Genomic DNA, 12,188 nt, shown 5'->3' on the forward strand with positions numbered 1-12,188 from the left:
ACTGGGAGGCTGGTATTCTGACCTGGGCCGGAGCAGACTGGGAGACTGGTATTCTGACCTGGGCTGGAGCAGACTGGGAGGCTGGTAGGTTGACCTGGGCTGGAGCAGACTGGGAGACTGGTATTCTGACCTGGGCTGGAGCAGACTGGGAGGCTGGTAGGTTGACCTGGGCTGGAGCACACTGTGCTGGAGATGAGTGGGAAGCCGGTAGGCTGACATGGACATCTCTCTCTCGCTGTTTCTCTCTCTCTCTCTCTCTCGCTGTCTCTCTCTCGCTGTCTCTCTCTCTCTCTCTCTCTCGCTGTCTCTCTCTCTCTTGCTGTCTCTCTCTGTCTCTCGCTGTCTCTCTCTCTCTCGCTGTCTCTTTCGCTGTCTCTCTCTCTCTGTCTCTTTCGCTGTCTCGCTGTCTCTCTCGCTGTCTCGCTGTCTCGCTGTCTCGCTGTCTCTCTCGCTGTCTCGCTGTCTTTCTCGCTGTCTCTCTCTCTCTCTCGCTGTCTGTCTCGCTGTCTCTCTCGCTGTCTCGCTGTCTCTCTCTCTCGCTGTCTCTCTCGCTGTCCCGCTGTCTCTCTCGCTGTCTCGCTGTCTCTCTCGTTGTCTCACTGTCTCTCTTGCTCTCTCTCTGTCTCTCTCTCTCGCTCTCTCTCTGTCTGTCTCTCTCGCTGTCTCTCGCTGGTTTGCTCTGTCTGTCTCTCTCTCACTCGCTGTCTCTCTCACTCTCTCGCTGTCTCTCTCTCGCTGTCTCTCTCTCTCTCGCTGTATCTCTCTCTCGCTGGCTCTCTCTCTCTTGCTGGCTCGCTCTTTCTCTCTCGCTGGCTCTCTCTCTCTCTCTCGCTGTCTCTCGTATGATCTCTCTCTTTCACCCATGCGTACAAACACACACACACACAGGTTGCCAGGTTGGTTTCACAACACACAATTCTCTAATATTATAAATGTCCTAAAGCAATAATATAAATAAATAATACATTATTGAAGGAAATTGTTTTAGAAAGGGGCACAAGACAGGGATGTCCTCTCTCTCCCCTCCTGTTTGCATTGGCAATTGAACCGCTTGCAGAACAATAATATCTCATGATCTACAGCAATCCATTAAGTGGACCACAAAAAACATCAAACACTTAGGATGCTTAATAAGTGACAACAAAGAAAAATATATAAAGATAACTTTATGCTATGACCTAATAAAGCTGCAATATGTAACTTTTTGGGTGACCCGACCAAATTCACGTAGAAATGTATGTTATAAATCTGTCATTCTCATTGAAACCAAGTCTAAGAAGTGGTAGATAAGTTCTATGTGCACTATTTCTATGCTTGCTGTTCTTAAGTTTTGTTTTTGGGTCTTTTACTTTTGGCTGAAAGCTGAAAATACAATATTTTTGGTTATTGAAAAGATATTTCACAATGGTTTAGATGCTACAATGATTGTTTACACTATATTTACTTGTTTTGTCACAGAAACTGAAATTAAGCGAATTATTCGAATTTTAGCAACCAGGAAATGGCGGATCCATTTCTGCATAGTGCATCTGGAACAATCTTCCCATAAATATAAGAGGTAGAATAAACTTCTTCGGAATGGCATGGCTACTAAAGTTTTTATATTTATTCTCGGTAATACCAATTACCCCACCGAAGACATTCTTTGAAAAGTATACTCGATCATAGCAGACTTTATATGGGCAAATAAAACTCAAAGGAAAGTTTTACATCTTCCCAAGTCTGAGGGTGGTTTTAACCTTTCAGACTTGGAATTGTATAAACTCGCCACCCAAGGCTTTTACTTGCTACATATAGATACATGCACTAAAGAGGAACAACGGGTACATATTCAAAATGCACATGCTCATCCACAGAATCTTTTCATGTGTCTATTTTCAAAGGATAAAGCTAAGAACATTAACAACTTCATAGATAAGAACATTATAACAAGATGGAAGAAAATTAAATGTTCAGAATTCTACAAGAACCAATATCACTGCCTAAAAACAATCATAAGGAACGATCCTTGAACAGCTTTTCAGAATTCACTGATAAATTAGTCCACAATAAAAACTAAAGGCATATAACCCCTAAATGGCTTGGTAATAAGAAATACATGTCTTTCCATTACAGGATTAATAATACATTTTGGATTGACCAGTGTAGATATTTTCAAATACATGCAACTTAAAAGTTTTATATCATGAAATGTTGATTTGGAATTCTTTGGACATCAGATAAATCTTGAGGGAATCCTATTTGAGACAGAAAAGGATATTCATATGATAGGTAATCTATACAAAACCTAGCAGAGATCCAACTGACAATCTTTTGAACAAAAATATAAACTATTGGAACCAAGACATAAAAATAACTGATTTAGGCACAAGACGGAACATTACTAACAAAATTACAGTTAACAAAAATTTACACAGTATAAACGAATGTATAGAATTAATTATACAAGAGACAAAACAAATTCATTGACAGAGTCCTGTGCGGTCATGGGCAGAGTTTGAAAGTTGAATGTCGGAAGTATTACAATGTATACTTCACTGGAAATCAACCAATCCTCCATCGTTAACACAATGTGCCAGAGAGTGATGTGGCTACTGGAGCTGGGGGTGTGAGCATGTGGGTCTGGGCAGGTGTGATGTAGTTGATGTTTGTGTTATGTTGTCGTTTGTATGTGTTAATAAAATAAATAAATACAAATAATGGTAAATAATGTATTGTGTCATTTTGGAGTCACTTTTATTGTAAATAAGAATAGAACATGTTTCTGAACACTTCAACATTAAAGTTTTTCTCAATAGCATACAAGTATTTCTTGCAACTGTGGTTGAAATTTACCTACAGTATTACAAATCTATAATGATCAAATGCTTAAATACATTTGCAGAATATCTGATCATTTTCTTGCCTTTGTTCCTGGATTGCATATTTTAGACCCACTTTTGCAAAACTGTAAATACAAGATCATCAATGAATACAAAATTCAAAGTAAAGTGTTTTGTTCACAGAATATCAAAATGTTGTTTTCATCAGAAGAGAAAAAGTTGCAAATGTGTTCACTGTTTCATGCAATCAGTGAATAGTACTGCACAAAATTGTACATGACTTTAACAGTTTTTCACACACACACACTGTACACACACGGGGGCTAGCACACGTACTCTACACACACGTACATTGTAACATTGTTGTATGGTGGTATTGTACATTTTGTGTTGTAGATATGTAGTAGTGTAACAATGTTATATGATGTTTTATATTTTGTTTTATGTGTAATGTACAGATGAAGTCAGAAGTTTACATACACTTAGGTTGGAATAATTGAAACTCGTTTTTCAACCACTCCGCAAATTTGTTGTTAACAAACTATAGTTTTGGCAAGTCGGTTAGGACATCTACTTTGTGCATGCCACAAGTAATTTTTCCAACAATTGTTTACAGACAGATTATTTCGCTCATAATTCACTGTATCAATTCCAGTGGGTCAGAAGTTTACATACACTAAGTTGACTGTGCCTTTAAACAGCTTGGAAAATTCCAGAAAATTATATCATGGCTTTAGAAGCTTCTGTTAGGTTAATTGACATAATTTGAGTCAATTTGAGGTGTACCTGTGGATGTGTTTCAAAGCCTACCTTCAAACTCAGTGCCTCTTTGCTTGACATCATGGGAAAATCAAGTCAAGAAATCAGTCAAGACCTCAGAAAGAAATTGTAGACCTCCACAAGTCTGGTTCATCCTCGGGAGCAATTTCCAAACGCCTGAAGGTACCACGTTCATATGTACAAACAATAGTACGCAAGTATAAACACCATGGGACCATGCAGCCATCATACCGCTCTGGAAGGAGATTCATTCTGTCTCCTTGGTGCAAAAAGTGCAAAACCTTGGTGCAAAAAGTGCAAATCAATCCCAGAACAACAGCAAAGGACCTTGTGAAGATGCTGGAGGAAACAGGTAAAAAAGTATCTATATTCACAGTAAAACGAGTCCTATATCGACATAACCTGAAATGCCGCTCAGCAAGGAAGAAGCCACTGCTACAAAACCACAATAAAAAAGCCAGACTACGGTTTGCAACTGCACATGGGGACAAAGATAGTAGTCTTTGGAAAAATGTCCTCTGGTCTGATGAAACAAAAATAGAACTGTTTGGTCAAATACATTTAACCAACAGACCATCGTTATGTTTAGAGGAAAAAGGGGGAGACTTGCAAGCCGAAGAACACCATCCCAACCGCTGAAATAAATCCTTCTCTCTACTATTATTCAGACATTTCATATTTTTAAAATAAAGTGGTGATCCTAACTGACCTAAGACAGGGATTTTTTACTAGCATGAAATGTCAGGAATTGTGAAAAACTGAGTTTAAATGTATTTGGCTAAGGTGTATATAAACTTCCAACTTCAACTGTAAGTGCCTTAATGTGTTTTCCCACAGGAAGAGTAGCTGCTGCCTTGGAAGCAGCTAATGGGGATCCCTAATAAATACAACATGCAAATACAGTAGAACATCTGGTACAATATAGGGTAAGATCTAGGCAACAAGGACTATTTCATTTGTGTGATTGTTGTATGAATCACAACATTGCAGACATGCAGAGATGCAGAGAATGAAGTGGAGCTACTTCTAAGTAACTTTGGGTTACTCATTAGTCATCATCTCTAACATTGTAACCTTCCATTGTAGAGCTTTGCTTTGGTGTGGATTGAGGTCTATACATTCATATCAGTTATGTTCCTCCACTGTATTCACCTTTCCTTATTTCAGCAATAATATTGGATTTGATGTGTATGAAGTTCGGTCCAATATGCACAAAAGAAGAGTCATTTCCCATAATTGTGCACCTTTTGATAGTTGTATTTCCAATTTTGATCATCATGATTTAGTGACTGCAATCGCTGAATTTTTAAGACTCTTTTTGTTTTGTCAGATTAGACTCAAGAGAAATGTATGTTTGTGTGAATGTTTTTGCGGTTTGAGTGACAATACCCATAAAACCTAGTGGTTAAACAGGGAAATAGTTCGAATTGTTTTTCCACCATTCATTTTTCCCATAGGGGTTTTAGAAACACTTCAAATAAGGGCTGTGTTTCGTGTAGGCTTACCCTGCTGTGATGTTTTGATAACCGTGGAAATCTCTCCAGGATAAGGTGACTTTTATCAATATATTTGCCTGTATTTACCCCCTAAAAATGAAATGCTAATTATCTGCTAATGTGGCTATCATAAAGAACTACAAATGCCATTATGATATGGACGAGACTGAGGAATCGAGGCAAAAGTAAGAATCTCTCGATTAACTAGCTAAATGTAGTAATGAATAAATTGGTACATTTCTCTACATTTCCATTTAATGGACAATTCTCTGCTGTCTTGTGCACGTTTTAAATTGACACAATACCCGTTAGCAAAGGTGTCAGCTAGAGATGACGTGCAGGAGCTTGCAGGGATTTGTAGTCTTGTATGTTGTCTACTTTGATGCTAATTAGCATTTTCGAATCTGATCGTAATTGGAGCCGAAAATATTGATAAAAGTATCCTTGTCCGAGAGAGATTTACACGGTTATCAAAACGTCACGACCGTAGCCTACACGAAACACAGCTCTTATTATGTGGTTCTAAAACCCCTGTGGGAAAAATGAATGATGGAAAACGATTGGAACCATTTCCCTGTTTGACCGTTAGGTTTTGTGGGTATTATGACACCTCCACTGTGGGGCTCTATTGGTAATCGTGAGAGGTTAGCATATCTTTGGGGTATGATATGTGTGCCTCTGTAACTTTCTCACTCATCGTTATTCACGATTAATTCATTATTATCCGTAACCATGGTAGCATCCACATTAATGTAGAAGTGTTCAGAAACATATTCTGTTCTTTTTTACAATAAAAGTGACTACAAAATGACACGAAACCTTATTTACCATTCATTTCTAATGGGCACAAGATAATCAGGAACACAACCAAAACAAATGCAAATGCATCCAATACGTCTGTAGAGTCACAAGCTTAATGTAGTCATTGTATGCTAGGAATATGGGATCATATACTAAACTTTTGACTACTTTAATACACATAGTGGATTTACCCAAATACTTATTACACCTTCAAATAAGGGGACTGATACATTAAGTGCTTTAATTTCTAAACGGTAAAACAGGTATGTATGAAAAACCTTCAAATAAAAGGTGACCTTCTGTACTGTCGCTTTATATGAAATCCAAAACACTTGTGTATAGAGCTGCATTTAAAGTTTTTAGCATCCCAAATAAGTATGTAAGGAACTGTATATACCAATCCATATACACTGAATGCACAAAACTTGCTCTTCCCATGACATAGACTGACCAGGTGGATCCAGGTTAAAGCTATGATCCCTTATTGATGTCACTTGTTAAATCCACTTCAGTCAGTGTAGATGAAGGGGAGGAAGGAGACAGGTTAAAGAAGGATTTTTTTAAGCTTTCAGACAATTGAGACACGGATTGTGTATGTGTGCCATTCAGAGGGTGAATTGGCAAGACAAAGTGCCTTTGAACGGGGTATGGTAGTAGGTGCCAGGCGCACTGGTTTGAGTGTGTCAAGAACTGCAACGCTGCTGGGTCTTTCACACTCAACAGTTTTCCGTGCGTGTCAAGAATGGTCGACCACCCAAAGGACATCCAGCCAACTTGACACAACTGTGGGAAGCATTGAAGTCAACAATGGCCAGCATCCCTGTGGAACACTTTCGACGCCTGGTAGTCCATGCTCCAAATAATTGAGGCTGTTCTGAGGGCAAAAGGGGGTGCGACTCAATATTATGAAGGCGTTCCTAATGTTTTGTACACTCAGTATACACCACTCCATACTTTCAAGCCATTTCTGTTCATCATTATGTAGGGCATTATTGTTATTATTATGACAGTCAATAAGACATGTTAGACGCTTTTCAAAATAGATCAGTATCTACTTTTTCTTGACTGGCGTGACTCTAATCTAGAGATTAGTGTGCATGCAACAACACATACCCAGTTGTTCATTTGAAAAAAAACACCCTGAAGTCGTTCATTATTTTACAGCAAGTATATAGGCAGAATTTCTGAGAGTGTAATTCATATTTGATTCACTGGTGGTTTCGGGGAGGGTAATGTAATAGTGGATGAGCAAAGTAATCTCGTTGCATAAATGACTTGTATCCCTACTGTCGGCGCCATATCTATCAAGGGGCTTTAGTGTCTGGTTCATAAGAAAATTGAGACTGTTAAATGATAGACCAGGAAGCAATATGTTACATAATATCAGCCTTTAGCATAAAAAACATTGTAAAGTAATTTGATGCCTATGTGTTATGGGTTTACACAATACTCTAGAGTCCAAGGGCTTAAAATCCTTTCATTTTGAGTCTAAAGTCATATTTAATATTTTTGTTGTCAAGTTTTTGAAAGCCTGTGAAGAAACAAAGTTTTCGGCCATGACCCCACGCTTAGCCGTGGCACCAATTTCACTCTAACTTTTCACTCGCTGAGAAAATTAGGCTGTATGCACTGTAAAGTTCTAGTTGTTGCATGCAACAGCTTATAAAAACAGACAGTCGCCTATTAGCACCAATTTACGCTTTTACAGAGAGGCCGGCAGGCCACCCCGCTACTTATGCCATGCTGTCTGAGGCGGTAGCCTGGGAGTTGTCAAAGGATATGGAGGAGAGGGCACTTTCCTCTCTCTTTCTCTGCACTCTCTCTTTCTCCCTCTGTCTCCTTTGCTTTATAGAGCTCTCTCTTCCCCATCTCTCTCCTCTCCAGGGGCAGACTGGGACAAGAATGAGACCGTGGAATTTTATCCACACCAGTCCACATCACTGTGCATGCTACTAACTCACCAACTCACCTACCTGAAACCAAAACTGATTCTACCTGGAACCTAAAAGGGTTCTCCATGGGGACAACTGAAGAACCCTTTTGGAACCCTTTTTTCTAACTGTACTGACACAATAACATTGACAGTAGAGTACAGCGTTTCTCAACTATTTCTGTACCAGTAACTGGCGAGATATAGTCCTCCTCCTCTTTTTGAACTAGCTCATGTTTTAAACAAGTACAACATGTAAAAACACCACTGGAGATACAACTCACCACTATAACTGTGCCTCTGCTCTAGACATTTTGTTTGCCACCCTCCCTCTGGCTAGAAACTCGTTGCCGGTTTTGAAAATTACATATTTTTTTTACTTTTAATCTTACCCTGTGTTGCTACCCTGCATTTTTTAGGACCTTTATTCTTATATTTGTAACTACAGATCATAGAAACACACTGTTTTCACATATGTGACACTGGTTTGGTGCTGGAGATGATGAATATGAGGTTGAAAAGTGGTGGAATTGCCCTTTAAGCCTTACACGTTATAAAAGCCAAGCTAACAACTTAGGCTATATTGCAAATTAGTGCCTGTCATATGTGTTCCCCTGAATCAACACCTACCCTACAGATGAGCGTAACAGAGAAATACAAATAAAACAGACCATGGGCCACCGGTCATGTCATGTTTTTCATTGTTTTATTTTTATATAAAAAAATATATACACTGCTCAAAAAAATAAAGGGAACACTTAAACAACACATCCTAGATCTGAATGAAATAAATAATCTTATTAAATACTTTTTTCTTTACATAGTTGAATGTGCTGACAACAAAATCACACAAAAATAATCAATGGAAATCCAATTTATGGAGGTCTGGATTTGGAGTCACACTCAAAATTAAAGCAGAAAGCCACACTACAGGTTGATCCAACTTTGATGTAATGTCCTTAAAACAAGTCAAAATGAGGCTCAGTAGTGTGTGTGGCCTCCACGTGGATGTATGACCTCCCTACAATGCCTGGGCATGCTCCTGATGAGGTGGCGGATGGTCTCCTGAGGGATCTCCTCCCAGACCTGGACTAAAGCATCCGCCAACTCCTGGACAGTCTGTGGTGCAACGTGGCGTTGGTGGATGGAGCGAGACATGATGTCCCAGATGTGCTCAATTGGATTCAGGTCTGGGGAACGGGCGGGCCAGTCCATAGCATCAATACCTTCCTCTTGCAGGAACTGCTGACACACTCCAGCCACATGAGGTCTAGCATTGTCTTGCATTAGGAGGAACCCAGGGCCAACCGCACCAGCATATGGTCTCACAAGGATTTCATCTCGGTACCTAATGGCAGTCAGGCTACCTCTGGCGAGCACATGGAGGGCTGTGCGGCACCCCAAAGAAATGCCACCCCACACCATGACTGACCCACCGCCAAACCGGTCATGCTGGAGGATGTTGCAGGCAGCAGAACGTTCTCCACGGCATCTCCAGACTCTGTCATGTCTGTCACGTGCTCAGTGTGAACCTGCTTTCATCTGTGAAGAGCACAGGGCGCCAGTGGCGAATTTGACAATCTTGGTGTTCTCTGGCAAATGCCAAACGTCCTGCACGGTGTTCGGCTGTAAGCACAACCCCCACCTGTGGGCCCTCATACCACCCTCGTGGAGTCTGTTTCTGACAGTTTGAGCAGACACATGCACATTTGTGGCCTGCTGGAGGTCATTTTGCAGGGCTCTGGCAGTGCTCCTCCTGCTCCTCCTTGCACAAAGGCGGAGGTAGCAGTCCTGCTGCTGGGTTGTCCTACGGCCTCCTCCACATCTCCTGATGTACTGGCCTGTCTCCTGGTAGCGCCTCCATGCTCTGGACACTACGCTGACAGACACAGCAAACCTTCTTGCCACAGCTCACATTGATGTGCCATCCTGGATGAGCTGCACTACCTGAGCCACTTGTGTGGGTTGTAGACTCCGTCTCATGCTACCACTAGAGTGAAAGCACCGCCAGCATTCAAAAGTGACCAAAACATCAGCCAGGAAGCATAGGAACTGAGAAGTGGTCTGTGGTCTCCACCTGCAGAACCACTCCTTTATTGGGGGTGTCTTGCTTATTGCCTATAATTTCCACCTGTTGTCTATTCCATTTGCACAACAGCATGTGAAATGTATTGTCAATCAGTGTTGCTTCCTAAGTGGACAGTTTGATTTCACAGAAGTGTGATTGACTTGGAGTTACATTGTGTTGTTTAAGTGTTCCCTTTATTTATTTGAGCAGTACATTTGGGTATGTGACAATTTCGACCAGCCCACCAAATAAAAAATGGTTCAGCCCATCTGGCATTTTCCAGAATTGCCAGATGGCCAATCCACCTCTGCTCCTCCCTCTCTCTTCACCCTCTTTTCTCTCTCTTTTTCTGTTAATTTCTCCCCACTCTCACCATTGGTCAGTAGCCTCTAGATGACAACACTAAGTCCTTAGGACAGTCTGTCTGTCTGTCTTGTTGCTAGGTTACCCTTGCTGCCCTCACCATACTACCTTCATAACACTATTTCAAGGAAATTGAGAAAGGGTGGAGAAACGACTGGTCATTTGGCAGAGATCCATGATTTCATCTGGGTTAAACAAGATTCCTGTTATCTCTGCCAAATCAAAATGGACCTAAAGACACCAATAAGTCTCTTTATTAAAGGCTTATATAGAGAACAGATTGCTGCATCTCCATAGCTTAGAGAGAAAGTACATTGTATGAAATAAGATCACCATTCTAGCCAAGTTATACAAGTGAAGTACGTACATGTATGTGTCTTAGATTAAACATTGATTGTAACCGCTTGGCCCTCCATTATACAACTTTACCTTTCCCACCATCAGTGGGTATAAACCAGCAGGGAGTACCGTTGTAGAGTCTACTTCTCTAAAATGTCTGCCAACTGTTGAATCTCATAGGTGGACTGGCGGTACAAGTCTATTGTTGGAGGACATAAACTGACTGAGGGAATGAATGGAACTTTTGTTTGCCATAGATGGGTGCGCCACCATTTTTAAAACACTCCTCCTTGTCTGGGCTGCTCACTGAAACAGCCCTAATAAAACACTCAGGTTTTTGTAATACGCTCAATCGACATACCATAAGGGCGTACCTCAGACACACTTACACAACGGGGACCAAGGATGAATCTGTCTCGGATATTTTAAAGTACAGGTTGCCCATAACGGCACATGTAGCATCAGTTTACAAAATATATCTACATACTCTGACCATCTGGAAAAAGCATAAATGATGTTAGATCAGGCCTCAGTGGCAGCTTCATCCTACAGTACACCATAATAATGACGTACTGTGGTAGCTCACTTTGTTACTTTTCAGGAGAGGAAAATCTGAACTAAAATGTATTAGAGATTTTCATGTCAACTCACAACTCATGTACTTTAATTATGCTGGGGAATGTGTGTGTGTGTGTGTGAGAGAGAGAGAGAATTTCTGTCATACTCTTCTGCACACACACACACACACACACACACACACACACACACACACACACACACACACACACACACACACACACACACACACACACACACACACACACCAGCTCAGAGGGCGCACATCCTATCCTATTCCCTTCTCAGGCTTTTTTTAATCATTGCTGTGGGTCAGGAGGAGGGAGGAGGATATTTGTGACATGTGTTATGTCACTCAGAGATACTTTCTAATGAAGAGGGATGGGAGAAAAAGCACTTTGGGAAAATGGAAAAGTACAGAACTAATGAAGCCTGTCATCGCTGGAGGGGGGGGGGGGGGTGTATTTTGTTCGCAGAGTACCAGGAACATTTCAGAGTGGACGCTTTGTGCTACAAACTCTAGGGGGATGTGTCGCAATGTACACCTCCGCTTTTGGTTTACTGGAGTTCAGATATGTTGTGTCTGTTTGAGAGTGGGCTGTTTCTGGGCTGAACTGTACGTGCTCCGTGACGGCGACTGGTCATTGACCATGTGCGGGAACAAGAAAGGCTGGAAAAGAGTTAAAAAGATCCCTCAATCTGAGAAGTGTTTCCAATTGACTTCACAAGACTCAAGTCAGCATCATACAATACCAAAGGACTATCTGTTCGGTCTTTGCAGTGATGCTGCGTTCCCCAATGTATGTATTGGAAGAGGCTAGAGAAGTTTACGGATATATTTAACCTCTCCAAATCAAATTGTATTTGTCACATGCCCCGAATACATCAGGTGTAGACCTTACAGTGAAATGCTTACTTACAAGCCCTTAACCAACAATGCTTTAAGAAGTTAACATAAAATAGATAAGTAAAAAATTGAAAATAGAAAATAAAAATAACAAATAATTAAACAG

Source organism: Salmo trutta, chromosome 36 (genome assembly GCF_901001165.1).
Source record: "Salmo trutta chromosome 36, fSalTru1.1, whole genome shotgun sequence".
Lineage (NCBI taxonomy): Eukaryota > Metazoa > Chordata > Actinopteri > Salmoniformes > Salmonidae > Salmo > Salmo trutta.